Consider the following 21877-nt stretch of genomic DNA (forward strand, 5'->3'; position numbering starts at 1 on the left):
AGCAGTTACAAGCACTAAAAACACTGGAATAATACAAAATGTATCGCATGTACATGTGGAATCAACCGAAACGGCTTGTAAACACTGGCACACTAACTGTACATGGAGTCTTGGAGTGGCTGGGCCCGCTCAGGCCGCATGGACACGTTTGGGACGAAAGCCTTTAGATGAGTTTTTTGCTGTTGGTAGAGCCAGTTTTTTGATGCCAAAGAACACCGTTAGTCAAGTTTGGTGTTAGTCCATGCCACCGTTGATTGAGGCTCCACTGTATTTTCATATGGATTTTGTATTTATATTCTCAGTTTCTTGGTCTCATTTGATAGAATGGAAAATATTTTATGGAATTAGAGGTTTCTATAAGCTAGATTTCATTTCACTCTGGCGTGAGAAATTGAGATGGAGGATGATTGTGAATGGTTTGCGGATTAAAAGTAGCTTAAAATTAAGTTCGAAGTAATGGAAATGTTCAAGTTTTGCAAATGTTCAAAGGGTAAACAAATCATGTTCTACATCCAGTATGCATCCATCTGGCTGGTTTAATATTAGGTCATGAGTGGGTTGATGTTATTTATACAATTATTATAATTATACAATAGTATGAATAACAGTAAAGCTTTTTTTTTTTTGTGTGTACGAATAAAAATGTGAACTGAACAACAAGTGTAATATAAGAGGTTCCTGGAGAGGTGACTGAGGAATAGAGAAAATGTTATTTTAGTGCCAGGAATGCCTGCATTATTTTTTCTGGACCCTATTTTGAAAATGGTCTTTCTTGAATTTTGTGTGAAATTGGCCAAAATAGTATTTTCTGATCACTTTATTAGTAGTTGAAATAGGTAAATGAGCAGTTTCTTGTACTCAATCGATAGAATGAAAGGAGTACTCAATCGATAGAATGAAAGGAGTTTTAATGGCATAGCTACGAGTTTGATCAACTGGAGTTGGCCCAAAATAGGGCTGAAAATAGGCAAAGTCACTGATAAGTAAACATCACAGAGACTACTAAATTTGTGAGAACATAATTCCAGAAGCTTTCCATCAAATTTCGTGCTTTTGGTTTCATTACCTTTGGAAAAAGATTTTCTTTAATTTTGTAAGAAATTTTTTTTTTTTTAAATCTTCGACCTTGGGAGCAAGTTTGAGAGCAGGGGTCACAACCTTTCATAACTCTACCTATTGCACACCCCTACAGCGCACTGGTCTCTGACCTTTGTATATTCCTTCTTTAGCACAATTCACCCTGCAGTGCTCTGTGACCTTTTCAGGTTTAGCACTTAGTTTGATTATATTACTGCTTCTCTTCAGTCAACTACAGAGTTCCATTCCTAAGACCACATTGGTAAACGAGTTCCTTGCTAATTGAGGAGTATAATATAATGATAGTGGGTTTGAGTCAACCAAGTTTGATATTGTTATAATGTCACCTTTGCACCATTTATTACATTCCTGGAATTTTTAAATGTTTATTCAGAAGTGTACTGTATATTGTAATAAACAGAATAGAGGAAATCAGCTCTAATATACATTTTATAAGTATGCATACTGGTCAGACAGCCATCATAAGTCCGAGGTATCAGTAAACAAGTGCATCACTAAGTGAGAAGTGACTGTAATAATATTATTATACTCCAAGAATATAATACAAGCTAAAGATGTTTGTGTTGAAGTCATATTGTTTACTCAATTATTAGTTAACATAACTGTTATACACAACTTGTGATTTATCTTGAAGATCTTTACAGATAAATATTTAACCCCTAAACTGTCCAAACATAGATCTACGTTCACTTGCGTAGTGCTCCGAATATTTTGAAAAATAAAAAAATAATTTTTTTTTTTTTTTTTTTTTTTTTAATGAAGAGTACATTTTTCTACTTGTTATAGGACAGCTGGAACTCCAAGATCTCCCAATCCTCAAGGTAGACACTTAGGTTCTTCCTGCCCGCGGGCGGAGACGATACCCTAGCAATGTGGCTCGTTTAACTTTTGACAGCCGTGAACTCCCATCCTCACTTTATGTAGCAGGACATCGGTTACAAGTTTGAAAGGTGATCCCTACACCGCAACAGTGTAGAAATTGCTGGCGATTTGGCCATCCAGCAAAATATTGCAGATCTATCGCCGAATGCCCACTTTGTGGTGCCGATGACTATTCTAATACGTCTTGCAATTGACCTCCCTCTTGCCTTAATTGTCATGAGACTCACCCTTCGTGCTCTCGCCATTGTCAAGTCTACTTAAACGAGCGGGAAATCTGTTACCTCAAAGAGGCAGAAGGTCTCCCTTATGCCATGGCAGTTTCTCATCTCCGCCTCCAAGGGAGACTACCTCGTGTTTCTTATTCCCATGTTTCAAAACGTCCCCCCACTTCTGGTATCCCATCTTCTGCACCCACCTCTGTGGTTACCTCTCCCATAGTCACTCCTGTATCTAATTCTTTTGCTGTCCTCGGCTCAAACATCCCTACTTCAACGCCTCAGTCTGATCTCGCTTCTTCGTGTTCTCTCTCACAAGCCTCAGTAGCGACGAGATCTCATATGACACCTCCTCCCAATCGTCCCTCTACTTCTCAAAAGTCCAAAGAAGGTCCATTAACACCTCCTACCCATCTTCCACCTCCTCATTTTACCTTCCCTGTCTCTGTACCTGGTTCTCTCCCTCTCACTGGCTCTGTTATAAGTGTAGAGGTTCACCCTCCTCCTCGTACTCTACCTTCCTCCCCTGCTCCCTCCCAAGTTTCTTCCTCTTCTGCCACCTCCCTTGTTTCTGCCTCTTCTGTCCCCTTCCACGCTTCTCCAGTTCCCTCCACCCTTTCCCCCCCCCTACCTTGGTACAGTCCAATACAGTTCCAATCTTTACTCATCCTCCCCCTACCATTTCCAATATTGTCTCCCATACGACGTCTCTGAATTCCGAAACACTTGAAGCAATCTCTGAATATATTGCAGAGACCAAACCATCAATAGACACTGATCCACCCTCTGCTCCTTCTCTCTCTCCTCTGCTCCATCTATGCAACTCCTTTCTTCACAGCGCACCGTTCCTTCGCTGCTTGAAAGTTTTCCACTGCCTCCGCATGTGGACTTTTCTAACCCCTCTAGTCCATAGGAAACCTTACCTGCAGATTTCAGGTATCTTTATCATTGCCAATCATGGCCTATTTACAGTGGAATATACGTGGCCTCAGGCATAAGCGGGGTGAGCTTCAGATGTTACTCTCCCAGTTTTCCCCTGTTGGTGTTTGCTTACAGGAACCAAAATTACACTCTGCTGTTATCTCTCCCATCTCAGGCTATAATTTATTATATTCTTCAGATCCTTTTCCTGATGGGACCTTTAATGAAAGTGCCCTTCTTCTACGCACTGATATTCCATACCATCAGCTATTTGTTCATACTTAGCTGCATTACACAGCAGCCCGTATCCACTTGCATAGGTGGTATACGCTCTGTTCTTTATATCTCTCTCCTTCTCGGGCATTATCTATTCCGGATATTGCCTTTCTTGTTTCGTCATTACCGCCACCGATTCTGTTACTTGGCGATTTTAATACCCACCATTTCCTCTGGGGGGGGGGAGGGGTCTCACTGTGATTCCCGTGGCATTCAGTTAGAGGCATTTCTTGCCACCCAACCCCTCCATGTTTTAAATACAGGTACTCACACCCATTTTGATCCTCGGACTCACACTCTCTCTTGCATCGATCTCTCAGTCTGCTCTTCCTCCGCCGCATTAGACTTCACTTAGTCTGTTCTCCCGGACTTACATGACAGCGATCATTTCCCAATCATTCTTACTTCCCCTTCATATTCACCACCTCTTCGCATCCCATGCTGGCAATTTGATCAGGCAAATTGGAACCTTTACTCACACCTAGCTGTTTTTAGAGAGGTTCCTTCTTCGTCCTCCATCGATGTGCTTTTACACCTCTTCTCGTGCTCCGTTTTAACCACAGCGTCTAATTGTATACCCCAAACTTTGGGCAGCTATTCTCAGAAGTGCGTGCCTTGGTGGTCTCCTGCTTGTGCTCGAGCAGTACATTTGAAATGCACTGCGTGGGGCAGGTACCGGTACAATAGAACCACTGGGAGACTTCTTGATTTTAAGCAGAAGCGTGCGATCACTCGCCGTGTCATCCATGATGCTAAACACTTGCTGGCGAGATTATGTCTCCATCATCACCTCTGCTTCCTCTATGAGTGCAGTCTGGAAAAAAGTACGAAAACTGAGTGGTAAATATTCTCCTGACCCAGCTCCTGTTCTGCGGGTTGTCGGTGTTGATATAGCAAACCCACTAGATGTTGCCAATGAAATTGGCAATCATCTGGTCTGTATTTCTCAGGGACTCCATCTATGCCCCTCATTTCTTTCCTCAAAGTCTGCCCGAGAGTTAGCACCCTTGGACTTTTCTTCTCTCAGAGAAGAACATTATAATGTGCCTTTTACACTTCAAGAACTGGAGGTAACACTCTCAGCTTGCCGATCATCGGCAGCTGGGCCCGACGACATTCATATTCGTATGCTACAACATTTACATCAGTCAGCCCTTGCAGTCCTATTACGCCTTTACAATCTTATTTGGTCACAAGGAGTTCTTCCACAGCTGTGGAAATCCGCCATTGTTCTCCTTTTCCGCAAACCAGGCACTACGGGACATGAAGCCTCCAACTATCATCCCATTGCTCTTACCAGTGCAGTTTGCAAAGTGATGGAACGCCTAGTAAATAGACGTTTAGTGTGGTATTTAGAGACACACAACAGTCTCTCCACTCGTCAATATGGCTTTCGTATGGGACGTTCTGCCATAGACCCCTTACTACGCTTGGATACGTATGTTCGTTATGCCTTTGCGAATAACCACTCAGTTATTGCCATATTTTTTGACCTTGAGAAGGCATATGAAACAACTTGGAGATTTAATATTTTAGCCCAAGCTCACTCCTTAGGCCTTCGAGGCAATCTACCATCCTTCCTTAAGAACTTTTTAACTGACAGGCATTTCCGTGTTCTGGTTAATAATGTGCTCTCCCCGGACTTTATCCAAGCTGAAGGTGTCCCCCAGGGATGTGTTCTGAGCACAACACTTTTTCTCCTTGCTATTAATGATTTGGCCTCTAGTCTTCCATCAAATATTTGGTCATCACTCTATGTTGATGACTTCGCTATTGCCTGTGCAGGCGCTGACTGTCACCTCATTACAGTTTCTCTCCAGCATGCAGTCGACCGTGTTTCCAATTGGGCCACCACACATGACCACACTGGACCTCTGTCGCACAACATATCTGTCCATAGAGGCCTGTACCTCCCGTTCCTTTATGACATTACTAAAGTGTTTCACAACATTGTCAGTGTCACAATTAAACACTTGTTCAGGTTTCAATTCTTCACTGTCTATGTACTGCTTGAATTCCTGTACATATTTTTCAGCTGCTTTTTGGTCCAAACTGGCAGCCTCACCATGCCTTATCACACTATGTATGCCACTACGACTCTTAAATCTCTCAAACCAACCTTTGCTGGCCTTAAACTCACATCACCACTAGTTGCTGGCATTTTTCTAATTAAATCCTCTTGCAACTTCCTAGCCTTTTCACATAAGATCGCTTGAGAGATGCTATTTCCTGCTATCTGTTTTTCGTTTATCCACACCAATAACAGTCTCTCAACATCTTCTATCACTTGCGATCTCAGTTTCGAAAACAGAGTTGCACCTTTGGCAAGAACAGCTTCCTTGATTGCCGTTTTCTTGGCCACAATAGTAGCAATGGTTGATTGGGGTTTTGTGTACAATCTGGCAAGCTCAGACACACGCACTCCACTTTCATACTTAGCAATGATCTCTTTCTTCATATCCATAGTAATTCTCACCCTTTTTGCTGTAGGGTTGGCACAAGAAGCTTTCTTGGGGCCCATTGTGACTTATTTTGCAGGTGCAATCACTAAAAAGGCTGTGATAATATGAAATGTTCCGATTGTATGCTTGGAAGCGACCGCGGTGGCTGGCTGGCTTGTAAACACTGGCAAGAAGTGGACGCATCTCAGACGGAACGAATAGTGTTGGTCGAGTTTTTTAGCGCTAGTCGAGGCAAAATTTTTGCGTTAAAATGTATCGTTAGTCGGATTTATCGTTAATCAATGCCATCGCTGGTCGAGGGTCCACTGTATAGGTTACTGGCCGTCTTCTTATCACCAGTGTCGAGGTTGGGAGATTACTCTCTCCCGTTTTCGCATTGGCCATACTCGTCTTAGTCATGGATATCTCATGGAGAGGCGCCCTGCTCCTCTCTGTGAGAATTGCCAAGCTCCATTATCAGTCAGCCACATTCTGTTGGACTGCCCAGTTCATCAACGAGCACGCAGAATTTACCTCCGTCGTTGTCTTCGCTCCGCTGCTCTCTCTTTACCTTCCCTTCTCGCTGATGGACCCACCTTTCATCCGGACTCTCTCATTGACTTTTTGACAACAACTTACTTACTTCACAAACTCTGATGCCTTCAGCCCTTTCTACCTCAATCTCTTGCTACCCTCTACCCCTGCACTATCCCCTGCCCTGCTGTTTTCTGTAACCTACTGATCATCCCTCCTCCCTTCTGCCATCCCATACCCTCGCTTCCTTCCCTACCCTGCAGCGCTGTATAGCCCTTGTGGCTTAGTGCTTCTTTTTGATTATAATAATAATACTTGTTATAGGATTAAAAAAAATTTAGGGTCAGCATTTACCGAGATATAAGACCGTGAAGTTGGCTCTGGAGGCTCACTTGATGGCAACAATCCTGCTGCTTCCAGAAGTGTTGCCAATATACCTTCTTCAGTCATTTTTATATTCATTTACACTGGACCTTTTGGTAATGGAGGCATCAGCTAATGCCAAAATCAGATAGCGGCACATTTTTGCATCAAAATATTGGCTCAGCTAACGCCCAAGAACTCGGTTAAGGACATTCGTCACGAACGTGTCTGTGCAGCCTGAACCCACGTACAGGTAGTGTGCCATTGTTTACTAGCCAGTGAGGACGATTCAGTGTGTACATGTGATACATTTTGTATTATTCCATTGTTTTTAGTGCTTGTAACTGCTAAATAAGCCACCATGGGCCCAAAGAAAGCTTCTAGTGGCAGCGTTGTGATACAGAAGGAAAGAAGCACAATAGAATTCAAGAAAAGAACTCATAGCAAAGTACCAAAGTGGAGGAGGAAGAGAGATGGGAGAATGTGCTTTCTTCAGTGATTCTATGATATGTACAATATTAAAGCAGCAGGTATCAATAAAGTCTATAGTGCCAGCCAGCATTAAAGTGTAGAATTAGCAGTGTAGCAAGTAAGTTAAGCGAGTAAGCGATAGAAAAATGACACAAAAGTAACTCTCCAATGTTGTTGGATGTGTATCAGGCCAATGAACATATGCTACCCTGCTATGTATCTTCCACTACCCTAAACCTCTGCCACATTTCCTCCATCAAACTATTTAAACTAACATCTCCTCCAAGGTAAGTGTAAATATAAAAGTGTAAGTATAAAAGTAAATGTAAGTGTAAATATAAAAGGACCCCAATGGAAATACGTAAGTCACTCTGACTTTTTTGGGTTATCCTTGGTACTTTACACATATGCTGCTATGTATGATAATCTATGTACATAATTGTATTTGTTTATACCTGAATAAGCTCATTTATTTATAAATTAAAATGTAAATATTTCTTATTTATAAATTACATACATTATTTAACCCTTTGACTGTTTTGGTGGTATATATATGTCTTAAGCAAATTATGCATAAATTCTAGCGGCTTCAAATCAAGCAGGAGAAAGCTGGTATGCCCACATGTGAGAGAATGGGTCTCCATGGTCAGTGTGCACCATATAAAAAAAATTGAGGAGCCAGTGGTGCATTGTGGGAATGCCATTTCAGTCCTTGTTCAGCATGCCTAGCGGTAAGAAATATGTGACTCCCCAGCAAATCTGGGACTCTTCTCTTCCCAAGTGATGCTCTGACACAGATGGAAGTGTCAGTGAAGATCAGTTTCATGGTTTTGAGGAGTTTGACACCAAAAGCAATGCCCAGGATACCAGAAGAATGAAGGAGAATGAAGAATGAAGGAGAATGAAGAATGAAGGAGAATGAAGAATGAAGGAGAATGAAGAATGAAGGAGAAGGAAGAATGAAGGAGAAGGAAGAATGAAGGAGAAGGAAGAATGAAGGAGAAAGAGAGAGAAAGATAATTAGATAGGATGGAGGGAAAGGTAGCATCCTACCCCATTGTTTTGACAGGTGGTAGGGGGAGTGAGTAATGAGACAATATGTCATTTTGACAGCTGCCGACCCTGACACAAAACAATTAGAAGGGAAAAATGAAGTAGAAGGAAGAATGAAGAAGGAATGAAGGAGACTGAAGCATGAAGGAGACTGAAGCATGAAGGAGACTGAAGCATGAAGGAGACTGAAGCATGAAGGAGAAGGAAGAATGATGAAGAAGGAAGAATGATGAAGAAGGAAGAATGATGAAGAAGGAAGAATGATGAAGAAGGAAGAATGAATGAGAATGAAGCATGAAGGAGAAGAAAAATGAAGGAGAATGAACAACGAAGGATAATGAACAATGAAGGAGAACAAAGAAGCAGAAAGAGATAGAATGAGGGAGAAAGATAATTAGATAGAATGGAGGGGAAGCCAGCATCCGACCCCATTGTTTTGACAGGCGGTAGGAGGAGTGAGTAATGAGACAACATGTCATTTTGACAGCTGCTACCCTGACACAAAACAGTTATAAGCCACTCACACACAAGACAAGCTTGCTGAATGAAGATAATAGCAGTTATATGAAAGTATCCACTGACTATAAACAGTGGACCCCTGACATTCGATGGCATCGACATTCAATAAATTCGACATTCGATGCATTTTATGGCAAAAATTTTGCCTCGATAATCGATCAAAAACCCGCTATTCAATGTGATTCGTACGAGACGTGTCCACGTATGGCCTGAACTGCCTGTGTGTGCCAGTATTTACAAGCCAGGCAGTGTGTGCGCATCTAAAGATATATTCGGTACATTCCATATTATCACTGTTTTTGGTGCTTGTTATTGCAAAATAAATCACCATGGGCCCCAAGAAAGCTTCTAGTGCCAACCCTTCGAGAAAAAAGGTGCTAATGACTATTGAAATGAAGAAAGAGATAATTGCAAAGTACGAAAGTGGAGTGCGTGTGTCGGAGCCGGCCAGGTTGTATAGTAAACCCCAATCAACTATCTCTACTATAGTGAGCAGGAAAATGGTAATCAAGGAAGCTGTTGTTGCAAAAGGTGCAACTTTGTTTTCGAAACAGAGATCGCTAGTATTAGAAGATGTTGAGAGACTGTTATTGGTGTGGATAAATGAAAAACAGATAGCAGGAGATAGCATCTCTCAAGTGATCATTTGCAAAAAGGCTAGGCAGTTGCATGATGATTTGGTAAAGAAATTGCCTGCAACTAGTGATGATGTGAGTGAATTTAAGGCCAGCAAAGGTTGGTTTGAGAGATTTAAGATTCGTAGTGGCATACACAGTGTGGTAAGGCATGGTGAGGCTGCCAGTTCGGACCACAAAGCAGCTGAAAAATATGTGCATGAATTCAAGGAGTACATAGAGGGTGAAGGATTGAAACCTGAACAAGTGTTTAATTGTGACGAAACAGGCCTGTTTCGGAAGAAATTGCCAAGCAGGACCTACATTACTGAGGATGAAAAGGCACTTCCAGGACATAAGCCTATGAAAGATAGGCTTACTCTTCTGATGTGTGCCAATGCTAGTGGTGATTGCAAAGTGAAGCCTTTATTGGTGTATCACTCAGAAACTCCCAGAGCGTTCAGGCAAAAGAATATCCTCAAGGCTAATTTGTGTGTGCTGTGGAGGGCAAACAGTAAGGCATGGTTCACTAGGGACTTTTTCTATGACTGGTTACACCATGCATTTGCCCCCATTGTGAAAAATTACCTAATTGAAAAGAAATTAGACCTTAAGTGCCTCCTGGTATTAGACATTGCTCCTGGTCATCCTTCAGATGTGGCAGAGCGACTTTCTGTGGACATGAGCTTCATTAAGGTCAAGTTTTTGCCTCCAAATACCTCTCCTCTCCTGCAGCCCATGGACCAGCAGGTCATTTCCAACTTCAAGAAACTGTACACAAAAGCTAAGTTTCAAAAGTGCTTTGTAGTGACCACAGAAACTCAACTGACTCTAAAAGAGTTTTGGAAGGATCACTTTAATATCCTCAATTGTATAAACCTTATAGGTAAGGCTTGGGAGGAAGTGACTAAGAGGACCTTGAACTCTGCTTGGAAAAAACTGTGGCCAGAATGTGTAGACAAAAGGGATTTTGAAGGGTTTGAGGCTAATCCTGAGAAGTGTATGCCAGTTGAGGAATCCATTGTTGCATTGGGGAAGTCCTTGGGGTTGGAGGTTAGTGGGGAGGATGTCGAAGAGTTGGTGGAGGAGGACAATGATGAACTAACCACTGATGAGCTGCTAGATCATCTTCAACAGCAAGAGGCCAGACCTGAGGAAACTGCTTCAGAGAAGGGGAGAGAGAAATTGAAGAAGTTGTGTACTTCAAAGATTAAGGGAATGTGTGCAAAGTGGCTTGAAGTGCAAACCTTTTTTGATGAAAATCACCCTGACACAGCTACTGCAAGCTGTGCTGGTGAGTATTACACTGACAATGTTGTGAACCACTTTAGGAAAGTCATAAAGGAACGAGAGGTAGAGGCCCTTATGGACAGATATGTTGTGCGACAGAAGTCCAGTGACTCTCATGCTGGTCCTAGTGGCATTAAAAGAAGAAGGGAAGTAACCCCAGAAAAAGACTTGATTCCTCAAGTCCTAATGGAAGAGGATTCCCCTTCTAAACACTAACACCATCCACACACTCCCCTCCTCCCATCCTATCAATCATCACCAGATCTTCATCAAATATATTGTTAATATATTGTTATTGTTGTTATTTTAATTATTCTATTGCATTAAACAATATTTTATGTGGTAAAAAATTTTTTTTCATACTTTTGGGTGTCTTGTATGGATTAATTTCATTTCCATTATTTCTTATGGGGAAAATTAATTCGCCTTTCGATATTTTCTATATTCGATGAACTCTCAGGAACGGATTAATATTGAATGTCGGGGGTCCACTGTATGTGTATATATATTATTGAAACCAGAAGGAAGGAAGAAGGGAAGGCAGGATTGAAGGAAGGACGAGATGAAAGGAAAGAAAAAAGGAAGGAAAGACGAAGGAGTGTAGGAAGGAAGGTAGGAAGGAAAGAAATGCAGGAAGGTAGGAAAGGAATGCAGGAAGGTAGGAAAGGAATGCAGGAAGGTAGGAAGGAAGGAATGGAATTCAGGAAGGTAGGACAGTAGGAAAGGAATGCAGGAAAGTAGGAAGGAAGGAATGATGACACAGGACCATTTACCTAGGATAACTACATAACACAACTGCCTTCTAATACTTTAAAGAAAACTTCTCAGACAAGGTATTTTGTCTTTGTACACAAAAAAAAAGTCCACAAAAATGCAGACTCGTTTTATGTGTGAGGACTGTAAAACACCAATGTATATGAAGAGATGTTTCAAAGAGTTACACAAGCTGCAGAACTTCCAGGAATATGCCCAGTGACTGTTCATTGGTATATATATATTATAGAACAATAGTAATAAACAATTTTTTGTATTGTTTTTGTAAACAAGTTTTGTAAACAATATATTGATAATTATGTTTGTGTGCTTATTGTGTATATATGTACATTGCACCTTACTTTGGTCTCATAGGCCACATAAGTTTTGTGAAAAAATAGAATACTGAAAAAAAACAAGAAATCTTCGAATACAAGTAAACCAAAGTTTACCGGGTGAGCAGCAGTCACCGCTGTTGCCATACTCGGCTCATTTTCTGCAAACTTCACGCCTCTATATCTCAGTAAGTACTGATGGCAAAAAAAAATTTTTTTGGACTAAAACAATCAGAAAAATAATCCTAACATTTTCATAAGAAAAAATAATTTTCTCTTTCAAATATTTTGCAACATAGAATGACAGTTTCAGAAAGAGGCCTGTGACAGTCAAAGGGTTAAGTGTGAATGTGATGGTTGGTTTTTCTGCTCCTACCACCACAGCCACTGCTGCTGCCGCCACCACCACCACCACGTACAGCTTCTCTCAGTTGTCCCTATAAACCAAACAACAACACCACTTACTCCTCTCATACATTATGACATATTTTATTCATTCTAGAGTATATATCATGTTTCTATGTTATTAACCCTTTCTGGGTCCAGAGGCCAAATTTCTAAATGTGCACCAGGGTCCAGGAATTTTCAAAAAAATAATTTTGTTTTTTTTTCTTACGAAATGGTAGAGAATCCTTTTCTGAAGGTAATAAAACAAAAAGTATGAAATTTGGTGGAAAATTGACGAAATTATGCTCTTGCAAACTTTGATGTGTCAGCGATATTTACGAATCGGCGATTTTGCCGACTTTGACTCCCATTTTAGGCTAAATACATTATTCCAGTCGACCAAATTCTTAGCTATTTCACTAGTATTACTTCTCTTCTATCGATTGAGCACAAGAAATCGCCAAGTCAACTAATTCAACTACAAAATGAAGTGATCAGAATTTGGTAATTTGGCCAATTTAACACGAAGTTCAAAATATTTTAATTTCAAAATAGGGTCCAGAATAAGCAATGTAGGTATTCCTGGCACTAAACTAGCATTTCCTCTTTTCATTAGTTATGTTTTGAGGCTTTACAAATGAATTCCATTTTGATTATTTATTCACATAATGAATTTTTATTCAAACCAAAAAAAATAGAAGATTTACTGTTATGCAATATTGTAATAATTGTATAAATATCATCACCACATTTGTGAATGTATATTAGACACACCAGCTGGCGTGTATTAGACGTGTGAGGTCGTTTGTTTTCTCTTGAACATCTACAAAAATTTAACATTTCTGCTACTTTGAGCTCAGTTTCAAGCCATTTCCAATGCTAAAACCAATCAAAATCGTCTCTATTTCTGTAATATTTCTTCCATTCTATCAAATGAGACCAAGAAATCTCAAATAACAAACATATGAAAAAAACATTGCAAAGTCGCTGTTTTAATCGAAAATCATGGTCTCAGTTTTTTTCTCTCATTATACACTGTGTGCTGCAGGATTTGTTTTACTTGGTGCACACATACCACATAGATGTATTCTCCCATTTCTACGCCCAAATTTACCACTCACAGCTTATCAGAGTGAGCTGAGCTCATGGTGTAGATCTACAGTTTGGAGCCTGACTGTGTGGTACTGGGAAGATTGTCATGGCTGCTACATCTAGCTATGAAAATCTTCCCAGTACCACACAGGCAAAATTAAATGACAAATATGATGCAAGGGAGAGACTTGTTTGCTTTATGCTCAGCAAGGCAGATGACTGCAACATTCCTTTCACTAATTATGAACTTGATGCAGCACTAACTAAGGGCAACCCCACGTCGCCTGGTGAGGATGGTATTACTTACAACGTACTCAGATTGCTGTGTCGAGTACCAGGTAATCCATTACTTGAATTATATAACATGAGCTATGTAACTGGGGAGCTCCCTCAATCTTGGACCAACAGCCTCATCATTCCAATTCCTAAGCCCAATCAACAAAATGCATTTCGCCCAATATCTCTTACTAGCTGCTTGTGTAAAACATTTGAGAGAATGATTCTTAATCGTCTCATGTACAGAATCAAACAATTTTTGTCTCCCCGGTTACATGATTTCATGCATGGAGGGAGCGTGCATCATTGCATAGCCACCTTTCTCACCCTGCACACTGACAGCTCATACACTACCTTCCTTGACCTTAAATCCGCTTTCGATGTAGCCAACCAACATGTAATCATTAGTGAACTTGCCAGAATGGATGTTGGAGGATGGCTTCTCCGCTGGATTAAAGGTTGCCTGTCCAACAGAAAATCGTCTGTGTTGTTCCAGGGACATAGAAGTGTAACTAAAGACTTTGAATTAGGAACCCCACAGGGAGGTGTGCTCAGTCCCACACTGTTCAATATTCTAATTAATGCATTACTTAATGCTATGCCTAGTCAGCCCCATCATTATGTGATTAGTTTTGCTGATGACATAATGATTCACACCACCGGATTCTCCAACACCCAAAACATTCTTAATCATGTACTAGCCTCGTGTCAGGACCTGGGGTTGATAATCTCTACTGATAAAACAAAGATACTCAATAGGCGTCCTCCTCGACAGAGAGGCACAGTTCGTCAGATCCAGTTGCATGATGGGTCTCTTCTAGAATATGTAAGCAGATACAGGTATCTAGGCTTTGAGGTTCCACTACTTGGACCTGTTGTAACATGACTTTGTCGCCAATACAAAGAAAGACTAAGATCCTGCACTTAGAGTTGTGGCAGGGCTTCACCCCAGGTATGGTGCTAATGTTAAAATTGTGAAAATGATGTATCTTGCTTATATTAGATCATTGGTTGATTATGCTGCACCACTACTTGCTCTTGTGTCTGACTGGAAGCTTGGAGGGCTGGAAAAACTGCAGAACGAAGCAATGAGGATCATTTTAGGATGCCCTCGTACTGCCAAAATTTTAAATATGCAAAAAGAACTTGATATTCCAAGCATCAGAGATCGTGTTACTGAAAGAAATATCCTAATTGGGGTTAATATGCTCAGGCAAGCTCATTCAAACCCCTGCACAGAAGCCCTCCAAACTTTCCTCAGCACTGGTGAACACTCCTCTAGATGGATCGAAAAAACTTGAACCGACCTCCGCATAAATCAGATACATGATCTATGTCAAGTAAGGCAACAGCGGCACTTCTCCGCTCCATGGAGTATTACCCTATTCCAAACTACCATTCCTCCATTTCCCCCCAAACTACTTCTTAAATCACAACCAAAACTTCGCCTTGAAGCCAAACATGAGGCCTTAAGCTGTATTGATAACTTAGTCACACAGCACACACACTCGCAAATTATTTACGCTGATGGTTCTGTTCACCAATCCACTGGTGCAGCTGGTAGTGCTGCTGTTGTCATACAGAGTGATGGCTCTCTTAAAGAAATTGGAGCACGCATCAATAATTGGGCCTCTACCCTTCAGACAGAACTGTTTGCCATACTCCTTGCACTGAAATGCATCTATGTATCAAAGATTGACAGTTTAATTGTAACTGATTCTCTGTCATCCATAAATGCTCTCAACTCATTAAGCATAAATTGTGGCATGCTTGTGTCAGAAGCCAGACACAGGTATGGTAGGATTGTGGACAGTGGAGTCAGAGTGCACATGCTGTGGATTCCATCTCACATTGGTCTTCAGATGCATGATAGAACTGATAAATTGGCTAAGCTGTATGCTTTCAAAGAGGGAGTAGATTACAATCTTGGCTTGTCAGGTAGTAGTTTGAGAACAATAATACGAAAAGAACTTCAACTGAATTTTATGGACTTAAGGCTCAGGGAAATTGACACCAGTGAGTCCATCTATCATCATTCTATCATGCAGGAGGAGCCACATGTCTATGGTGCATCCAACAAAATAAGCAGACTCTTGGATGTCACTACTGCCCGGCTCCGGCTGGGTTACAAGTATCTTTGGCAGGTTAAATCACCACCACCAGATGTAGACCAAACGAAATGTAAACTTTGCCAGATGGACTATTGTCACACCCTGTGTCATTATGTACTGGAGTGCGATAAAATTAATGAATTTAGAAACAACTCACTCAGAAGTGTTCAAGAAATGGCTAAGTATTTTATCCACAGTGGTATATTACAGACCATTCTGGAGAAATACCCTGACTTTGCTAGCTGTAAATAAAGCATTACCACATGTGTGTGTGTGTGTATGTGTGTGTGTGTGTGTGTGTGTGTGTGTGTGTGTTTGTGTGTTGTGTGTGTGTGTGTGTGTGTGTGTGTGTGTGTGTGTGTGTGTGTGTGTGTGTATGTGTGTGTGCACTCACCTAGTTGAGATTGCAGGGGTCGAGTCCAAGCTCCTGTGTTTGTGTGTGCGTGTGTGTTTGTGTGTGTATGTGTATGTGTATGAGTGTGTGTGTGTGTGTGTGTGTGTGTGTGTGTGTGTGTGTGTGTGTGTGTGTGTGTGTGTGTGTGTGTGTGTATGAGTGTGTGTGTGTGTGTATGAGTTTGTGTATGTGTGTGTGTGTGTGTGTGTGTGTGTGTGTGTGTGTGTGTGTGTGTGTGTGTGTGTGTGTGTGTGTGTGTGTGTGTGTGACTCAACAATCAATATTTGCACCAATAACTCACTACAGTTGTGACTGGGTGTGGAAGTGTGAATTGCTCATTACTCTAAAATTTGTTCATGATTGTAGCCATGTATAAACGCAAGTAACCATTCTTACAGTATTCATTACCTTTGTAACTTGTGAGTTCATTACCTTGTACCTAGTTCAGCCATCAAAACTTTGAGGCTCAGTCCCTGGACCCATTGTGTACCTCTATAATCTGTTAATACCTTTGTAACTTGTCATGATTGTGACTAGACCTACCTGGAGTTCATTACCTTTGTAAATTGTGAGTTCATTACCTTTGTAAATTGTGAATTCATTACCTCTGTAACTTGCTCAGCCATCAAAACTTTGAGGCCCAGTCCCTGGACCCATTATGTACCTCTGTAATCTTTTGACTACCGCCCACAGGATGGGTATGGGGTGCATAATAAACATATTAAACTAACTAACTGACCCTGAACATAAAGCCGTAAATCTACAGGATGGACCCTGAAAGGGTTAATCTAAAATTACTGTCTCAGTTTTTTTCTCACATTATGCACTGTGTGCTGCAGGATTTGTTTTATGTGGTGAACATATACTACATAGATGTCTTCTCTCATATCTAGGCCCAAATTTACTGCTCACAGTTTATCAGAGTGAGCTGAGCTCATGGCATAGATCTACGGTTTGGACCCTCAACTCAAAAGCTGTAGAACTATGGCACAGAGCCTGAAAGGGTTAATATTGTTTAATATGTCATATTAGATGAATTGTAATAGGTAAGTAAGCCATAGAGATGATATTAGCATCGTATTGAAGCATAAACTCGCCTTCCTCTTGCCTCCTACTTGTCTTCCATATACCAATGAGAGTCAATAAAGGTAAGTGTGATGTTAAATGTTTATCCATTTTATTAGTACTTTATATTTATTTGTCATTGTTTTCTGTATGTGTATTTACATTTAATCTTTAAAAAAATATTTTTTGTTAATACTTTTGGCTGTCTGAAACGGATTAATTGGATTTCTGTTATTTCTTATAGGGAAAATTAATTCGGCTAACAGCAATATCGGTTAATGGCAACCTCTCTGGAACGGGTTAATGCTGTTACCCTAGGGTACTTAGAATATATTTTTTATGTTCTGATAATTACAATTTATAATAGTTTTTGTGATTTCTTGGCCAATCTTTGTTCAGACACTAATATTGGTGCTGAGATAGCACTCAGATAGTCACAATCGCATTCACAGGTGAACATTTTCACCTGCCTGTGTCATTTACTATTGTCTAGAAATAAATACAGGTCCCACCAATGTTTTAGACCTAAACCCTTTGACTGTCGCAGGCCCCTTTCTGAAACTGTCATTCTGTGTCACAAAATATTTGAAAAAAAAATTATATTTTCTTACCAAAATGTTAGGACTATTTTACTGAGTGTTTTAAGCCTAAAAATTTGTTTTTGCCATCAGTACTTACCAATATACAGAGGCACAAAGTTTCAGAAAATGAGCAGTGTATGGCAACAGCGGCGAATGCCGCCCACCCGTTATTCTTTTATTTACTCCAGTTCGAAGGTTTCTTGTATTTTCCAATATTTTTCTTTTCTAAGTAACTTATGTGGCCTATGAGACCAAAGTAAGGGGCATTGTTCAAATATACACTCATTGTTTACAACACAATTACTGAACAAACATTATCACTATTAGATTGTGTACAAAACTTGTTTACACAAACAATACAAAACATTGTTTATTACTATTGCTCCATAATATATATACATATGTACAGTCACTGAACACTTTCCTAGAACTGCTGCAGCTTGTGGAACTCTTTGAAATATGGGTATATGCAGAGTGGTACTTGACATTCCTCACTCATAAAACGAGTGGCTCTGCATGTTTGTGGGAGTTTTGTGGTATGTCCCCATACAAAACACCTCTTCTGATCAGTTTTCTTGAAAGCAGTAGGAGGCAGTTGTATGGGGTAGTGATCATCAGGCCTCAAACGAGATGGTGTGTGTTGGTAATTTCATGGGCGCTGGTCTATTGCAGGCATTACTCCTTGGTACTTGGCGATGATTTGTCTGATGACTGACAAACAAAGTTCACCATATTTTGGTTTGTTGTTGGTCCTCAACTTGTATATGTCATAAGCATTTAGCATGGAAATATCAAGAAGATGGAAAAAAAAGTTTCATACACCACTTATAACTCTTGCGTACACAATCAGCAAACCCAATCTGCATGTCACATTTGTCCACTAAGCACATATTGAGGTTGTAGTCCATGACAGCTGCAGGTTTTAGAATGGGTTCATTGGTTTCTCTATTGTGCCTGCCAGTGTCGTTTCAGTGAACTGATGTAAACAATGTGACATAACGTTTGTCATGCCACCGAAATGCCATGATGTCATTGGCAGCAAAGGCTTGCACCTCACCACTGCGAATGCCAGCGTCGAACCTTGGCATATGTTTACGATTACCACGCACTGTGCCACACATGTCTGTAAGGTTCACTCACAAGAAATCACTGAGTATGGGGCTTGTGTACCAGTTATCAGTATATAATATATGCCCCTTACCAAGATAAGGTTCTATTGTTGTTCTGTCCACATCACCAGAGATACCAAATAACTTTCTGGTATCTCTCAATGTATTACTGCCAGTGTACACAATGATATCCAAAACGAGACCACTTTTGCAATCACACAGTACAAATAACTTTATACAAAAGTGTTTCCTCTTGCTTGGTATGTATTGCTTGAATGAGAATCTTTCTTTGAATAAAATAAAAAACTCGTCAATAACAAGCTTCCTTTTGTTTCAGGTACATAAACACATTTCTGATCTTATATAACCTGTCGCTTCTGCCAGTCCTTGTTTTATCTGAAAAGTGTAACATACGTAACAGTATCAAAAAACGATTCACGCCTATAATGTCACTAAAACCTGGGGCTGAAATCAGGCATTCTGTTGCCCAGTATCTGGTGACAGTGTGCTTATACACATGTGGCATAAGCATTATTGTGGCAAAAGACAGGTACATCTCTGCCACAGTTGTGTCCTTCCACTGGTGTAGCTGTGATCTTGTTGAGAGAATTGTATTTGCCATGGTGTACTCATAGTAAGTTGGTTTCCCTGACAATACTGTCCATCAGGGGTTCATCGAAGAATAACTGAAAGCATTCCAGTTCAGTAGCATTGTTCCCAAGTCTACATGATGGCCGTATTCCACTTTGTGTTTCATCAAAGTCATGGGAACTGGGAACAAACTCGTCACCTTCCTGCCAATCCCAGATGTGGTCTGCTGGTGGGTTCTGGATATTGAAATGCGGCTGTGGTTGTACAGGTTGTGGGAGTGTGGGGTTGGGTGAGGCTGGTTGTAGTTGTGCAGAGTCAGCAGCATTGGTAGTAGTGTGGCCTGCTGCTGGTGCCACATGACTCATGCCACCATCACTATCACCACCACCACCTGCTGCCTCACTCACATCATTCATACCCATCGTAACAATATCGTCATCTTCACTTTCAGGTCATGGTGTAGGGCCACGGGATGTGCTCCCAGAGTTACTCCTTCCTCTTGGAACAGCATATGACACACTACCAGACCGCATGCTACGTCTTACATACTGCCACTTCACTGGGGAATATTCACCCTCACTGTCACAACTAGAACTGCTTTCCATAGCTTTGAAATCACTATCACTATCATTTTCACTGCTCACATCTGAGCCTTCTACATGGGCAAATAGTTTCCTCTTTCATCCTGGTACAGGTGAACGTGAACGAGCTGGCCCAGCACCAGAGGTGGAAGGTTGTGGGTCATCTGGGTTTTCATCACTAATTACGTTATCCTGGGCAATGTTTTCAGTCACACCCACTTGAAAACCACGGAATTCACTGTCACTGACACTTTCATCGCTGTTAGAGCTATCACTTGGGAACAAAAGACCTCCAATTTGCCTAGGTGTGAGGTACTTCTTACTGCGAGGCATGGTGAAAATGGACTACCAAGATGGCATTCCCACAATGTACCACTGAGTCCCAGATTTTTTTCACAGGGTGAGCACCCACCATTCAGACCCATTCTCTCACATATAGGCCTACCAGCTTTCTCCCACTTGATTTGAAGCCGCTAGAATTTACATGTATAAATACATCAGAAACAGTGGAGCGTAAGACGTATATATATGTGCGACCAAAACAGTCAAAGGGTTAAAGCATGGTGTTATGAAAGGCATCCCTATACTGTTGACAGCCTAGTGACATTTGATAAGTGTGAACTGCTCCAGCTAACTCTCCTGTATTTGTTATCACTGTTACACACAAACATGTCTTGTCTGTCTGTCTATCTGTCTGTCTGTCTCTGTCTGCTTTTCTGTCTGCCAGTCTGTCTCTGCTTATCTGTCTAGCTTTGCTTATCTGTCTTTCTGTCTGCCTGTGTGTGCCTGGAGTACATATCAAACTCCTTGAAGAATTGTGCTATGACAACTGTTGACAGCTCAGTGACATTTGATAAATGGGCACTAGGGGAACCCTGGCTTTATTTCTTTTCACTGAAATGCATAAACATCTTTGTCTGTCTATCTGTCTGTCTATCTATCTGTCTGTCTATCTGTCTGTCTATCTGTCTGTCTGTCTATCTATCTTTGCCTGGAATTTTTGGGTTATCCTAGGTAATTTACACTGTGTATAATAAGACATTTATCATTAACCACCCACTTACAGCCTACCAAACAAACCATTAAACATTGGTGGCAGCGGTGCGTCCCCAGACTGGGACGCCCAGTCTAACTTTCACTGGTAACTAAGTGCTGATGTCAAGTCAGCCCCTGAGCGTATGAGCCCCCTTGTTCAGAAAGCTTTTATGCTCGTCGCTCGTGATGTTCTGCAGAATCGTACCTGCTACGATTCCCATCGAGATTTGTTTCACTTCACCTCCAGACCTTCAGAATGCAGTTATATGTAGAGAAACAAGTCTGGGGACACTTAGACTAACCTCTGCTATAACTCCAACTGCCGAGAGAATGACACTCGCCAAGCCGCAGTTAGCCACTGTCGGCAGGTGCTGTGTCAGCCTCGTGTCACAAGCTTCAGTGAGCAGCCTGCATAAAGATGTCACTTTGACTGCTAGCTCTCTCACTGCAGTCTGGTGTATGATGTTACAACTCCTAGATGTTTCGCCCAGTCGTCTCTGCCACGACTCGCTCCACACTCGCCAGCAGTGACAGCCCAGCGACAGTACCAGTCGAGAAGTGTCATCCTGAGTCACTTGCCAGAAGTCCTGCCCAATTGCCGAGTTTTGTGGACGCCTCACTCGAGGGCACCAGCATGTCGTGCCCCAGGTTGAGTGAAACCTGCAGCGACTCCTACGATGTCTGCTTCACCGTTCCAGAGGAGACCGTACCCTGTTACATCACAGCTCAGCTGCAGCGATGTCTCCCATGTTGCAGTATCTGTCCAGACGCAGGAAGGCGTGCAGTGATGCCCTTCGACGGTCACTGCCTATGACCACAATGTTTAGCACACCCCACATGTTTTTTCTTCCCTCCCTGTAGGAAGTTTTTTTTCCATGTCCATATGTATA

Source organism: Cherax quadricarinatus, chromosome 61 (assembly GCF_038502225.1).
Source record: "Cherax quadricarinatus isolate ZL_2023a chromosome 61, ASM3850222v1, whole genome shotgun sequence".
Taxonomy (NCBI): Eukaryota; Metazoa; Arthropoda; class Malacostraca; order Decapoda; family Parastacidae; genus Cherax; species Cherax quadricarinatus.